This window comes from Engraulis encrasicolus, chromosome 20 (assembly GCF_034702125.1).
Source record: "Engraulis encrasicolus isolate BLACKSEA-1 chromosome 20, IST_EnEncr_1.0, whole genome shotgun sequence".
Taxonomy (NCBI): Eukaryota; Metazoa; Chordata; class Actinopteri; order Clupeiformes; family Engraulidae; genus Engraulis; species Engraulis encrasicolus.
The window spans coordinates 45867257-45872256 of NC_085876.1; positions in this window are offsets into that span (position 1 = coordinate 45867257).

Below are 5000 nucleotides of genomic sequence, written 5' to 3' on the forward strand. Positions count from 1 at the left end.
AAATGGTCTACTGTATAATCATCCAGAATAGTAATGGTGGGGTGGCGTCCGCGCCAATGTCTTATCCTGTGCGTATCGCTCGGTGCGTAATTCCAAGAGCAGTATAATGAAAAGGAAGAAAGGAGTCGCACACTGGAGCTGAATGCAATAAAATCGACAGACAGGGGACAAACGTTTCGGGTCTAGCCCATCATCAGTGTTCCCAGTTTGCTCAAATGGGCTAGACCCGAAACGTTTGTCCCCTGTCTGTCGGTTTTATTGACTTTTTTCGACTTTGTTCAATACAGTTTTTGATTCTGCATTCAGCTCCAGTGTGCGACTCCTTTCTTCTTTTTCACTATAATCATCCCGCTCATTGAAAATGGTCAAAAATCATCCCCCTGCCCTCAGGCATCCTTCTTCACATACTGTGTTAAGATTGCACTTTTAACAACTTCATTTACAAAATTTTCCCAGGGGAGAAACCCTGAAACCCCAAATAATCATAATCCATCTCTGACCATCCCCCCTGCTTTGATTTTACAACTCGACCACTGATCGTACCATCCTCCCTCTTCTCTGCCAGCACTGTCTGTCTGCCTGCCTGCATGACTCAATTATTTTATGCACTCTCTCTCCCTCTCCTTCTATCAACGTTAATCTGACATTTTCTTTTCCCAAAGCCTACACTTCCTCCTGTCATGATCCAGACTTTTAACATACATGACATAGTTTGATGGTGAGTGAACCAGGCAGTTTTGTGAGGTGGGCAGAAAGACGCAAAGATGAGAAAGCTACTACAGAAAGGGCAAAGTATTTGATGGAACAAGGCAGGAAAGAGAGAGGTAGAGGTAGAGAGAGAGAGAGAGAGAGAGAGAGAGAGAGAGAGAGAGAGAGAGAGAGAGAGAGAGAGAGAGAGAGAGAGAGAGAGAGAGAGAGAGAGAGAGAGAGAGAGAGATTAGACCAGATAGAGTGGTAAAGAAGCTGGTTGTAACAAACAGTGTGTGTGTGTGTGAGAGAGAGAGGTAGAGGTAGAGAGAGAGAGAGAGAGAGAGAGAGAGAGAGAGAGAGAGAGAGAGAGAGAGAGAGAGAGAGAGGACCAGATAGACCGGTAAAGAAGCTGGTTGTAACAAACAAAAAGGAAAGATAGAAACAGACAATGGACCTTGTCTTTGAACTGTGTATTTTATTAGAAGTAGAAAGATGGGGACTTGGGGAAATAATGATGGGGAGCCATGGTTTTGGGGGACTCCATAATACATAACAGTAACAGGGGTAAGTAGTGGCGGTTTTAGGAAATCTGATGCCCTGGGCAAAGAACAATAATCGGTGATGTACAAATGCAGGAAAAACAAATTGGTAACACTTTCTATGAAGCCCATATCTGTAGCGCATTATAAGCATATTTATAACAACTTATAATGTGCATTATAATTAGTCACAATGCATTATGGCTACTCTCATAATGCTTCATGATGTATTATAATAGCTAATAATGCCTCATGATGAATATAAATAAATAAATAAATCCCTTGTATTTATAACGCATAATAATAAGTATAATAATAATAATAAGTATAACTGTTATATTACTAAGTTTTATTATATGGTTGTGACGTCATCTGTCGAATGCTCCATTCATTTCAACGGGGCTCCCCAACGTTCGGACGTCTGTTATTTTTCGATAACGGACGGGTTGGTCTATAACAGACCGCTGTCAATGGCAACAAGACTTTTCACTGCTAAAGCGACTTTTCAACAAGACTCTAATCAGCTGCTGTGATAGACAGCACCCGTTGTCCTGGCTACCGCTGTCAATGGCAACAAGACGTTCACTGCTAAAGCCACTGGCTTGTATACAAGTCAGTGGCTAAAGCGAATGTTTCATATCACTCCGCAGGGGGTCCGGTCTTTTGTCACTCTAATCAGCTGCTGTGATAGACAACACCTGTTGTCCTGGCTACCTAGCTGTTGCCTAGCGGTGTTCCACAACGGCTCTGTTTTGTTTTGCGCAGCAACAATCTTAACATTAAATAGGTCTAAAGAAATGTCCCCGCCATGTGTGAATCATTTAAGTATATCCATATAATAAGCGGGTTAACTTTCGGCGAGTCGGTCGCTTTGTGGAATAGCAGCACTTCAGAGAGAACAAGACCCCTCCGCTCCGCGTCGGGGTCTAAAGATTCTCTCTGTCGTGCTGCTATTCCACGGTAGCGACCTTCTCGCCGAACGTTAACCCTTACATAACTGTTGATATAATACATCATGAAGCATTATGAGTGTAGCCATAATGCATTGTGACTAATTATGATGCACGTTATAAGCCATTATAAATATGCTCATAATGCACTATAGAATGGGCTTTAAGTAAAGTGTTACCAACAAATTTCATAATGCGATGAGGAGGCCCCTTATGAGACGAGGCCCTGGGCAATTGTCCAACCTTGTTCAATGCAAAAAACACCTATTAGCCTATGGCAGGGTTTCCCAAACTGTGGTGCGTGCACGCCTGGGGGTGCACGGCCTGCCATAAGGGGGTGCGCGAGCTAAATAGAGCAATGGTGGATATGTGAGTTTTTATTGGAAAAGAGGTCTCCCCAAAACAACTGTGCATAATGTGTTGTGAATGCACAGTGAATCATACTTGCTTAGGAGGTGCTCGAACCACACTGAAATGTACAAGGGGGTGCGCAGGGGGAAAAGTTTGGGAACCGCAGGCCTATGGGGTTGGGGAAGAATAGGAGAAGAGAGAGATAGTGAGAAGGACGTGGGGGTGAGACAGTTTATGAGAAGTTATGAGGGGGAAAAATATTCACAGATTGAGTGGTGAGGAAAAGTTGTGAAGAGAGGTGCATACGAAGAGTCTTGGGAATGATATGACGTTGAGATAAGCATTAAGTTGGGGAGAAAAAAGGAAACTATTTGAGTGGTGGGGAAGACAGTTTGTGTGAATTGGTGTGTGCAAATCCAGAGATTTGAGAGAATTAATGAAGTTGAGATTTCTTGATGCATGTTGTTGTTTTCCGGAGAACGATGTAGCGAAACAGCAGGGGGGGACACGTGTGATTTGGTTCCTGAGCATATTTATGAGTGTGTGTGTGTGTGTGTGTGTGTGTGTGTGTGTGTGTGTGTGTGTGTGTGTGTGTGTGTGTGTGTGTGTGTGTGTGTGTGTGTGTGTGAGAGAGAAAAGAGAGAGAGAGAGAGAGAGAGAGAGAGAGAGAGAGAGAGAGAGAGAGAGAGAGAGAGAGTGTTAGTGTGTATGTGTGTATGTGTGTGTGTGTGTGTAAGTGCGTGTGTGTGTGTGAGAGAGAGAGAGAGAGAGAGAGAGAGAGGGAGAGAGAGAGAGAGAGGGAGGAGAGAGAGAGAGAGAGGGGAGAGAGAGAGAGAGAGAGAGAGAGGAGAGAGAGAGAGAGAGAGAGTGTGTGTGTGTGTGTGTGTGTGTGTGTGTGTGTGTGTGTGTGTATGCATGTGTGTGTATGTCCGTGAGTATGTGCATTCGTACGTGTGTGTGTGTGTGTGTTTGTGTGTGTGTTTGTATACATGAATTAGTGTGTGTGGATGTGTGGTGAGTGTATGTCTCACTGTGCCATCTGTGTATCTGCTCTCTGCTCTATACATGGGGGAGGGGAGCAGTGTATGTACTTGCAGGTGTGGTGTGTGTGTGTGTGTGTGTGTGTGTGTGTGTGTGTGTGTGTGTGTGTGTGTGTGTGTGTGTGTGTGTGTGTGTGTGTGTGTGTGTGTGTGTGTGTGAGTGCGTGTGTGTGTGTGTGTGAGTGTGTGTGTGTGTGTGTATGTACTTGCAGGCCGGGAAGCCGACAATGGGAGACAAAGGGGTCAGTTGTCCCGGGCCCAGGGAATAAAGGGGGCCCAGAATTGGATCCTTATTAGATTGTATATATTGGGTCGGGGCCCATTTTAGTTTTTAGTTTTTTTTCAGGGCCTGGCCAAAGCTGTTAGCAGCCCTGCTTGCAGGTGTGGTGGGCAGTGGTGCACGTTTTGTGGGTATACTGTATATAGCATTTTTTGAAGTGGGTATACTGTATATAGCATTTTTTGAAGTGGGTATACTGTATACACTACCGTTCAAAAGTTTGAGGTCACCTTCATTTTTCCATATTTTTTGCAATTCAAGGCGCAGACATCTTTTCAATAGCTCGAAATGGTACAATGGAAAGTAATGAACAGCCAACGGTGAAAAAATGTTTGATTACCCATAAAATTGGTTAAACTGGACAGAGGAGTGAAATCTGTCCAGTCTCTGTCCGCAGTCTCTGTCTCTCCACTGGCAGGTGTATGGCACTTGTTGAGTTGCCACCTCGTCCACAAATTCAAAGTAGCTGCATGATTTTCTAATCAGAATGAACCTACCTATGAATGCACGATCCATTGTTACCTTCGCCAAGACAAAGTCGGCGAAGGTTATGTTTTGACCGCTGTGTATTTATTTATTTATTTATTTATTTATTTATTTATTTATTTATTTATTTGTTTGTATGTTTGTTTGTACTTCGTATAACTCAGACAGAACTGAGTCGATTTTTATGAAATTTAGTGGGATGATTGGTCATGACCCAAGGAACAAACGATTAGTTTTTGGGAGTGATTGGGTCAAAGGTCAAGGTCAAAATGTTTGTTTGTACTTCGTATAACTCAGACAGAACTGAGCCGATTTTTATGAAATTTGGTGGGATGATTGATCATGACCCAAGGAACAATCGATTAGTTTTTGGGAGTGATTGGGTCAAAGGTCAAAGGTCAAGGTCAAGGTCAAAAACGTAAATTGAGCCGATTTTTATGAAATTTAGTGGGATGATTGGTCATGACCCAAGGAACAATCGATTACTTTTTGGGAGTGATTGGGTCAAAGGTCAAGGTCAAGGTCACGAAAAGGTCAAAAACGGAAATTGAGCCGATTTTTTAGCCTGGTGAACCAGCGCCACCCGCTGGACGGCAAAATGTTTTGTCTACGGGTGGGTCTGGCCTCGCATAATGATTCAATGAAGCCAGAATGCCATGAATCT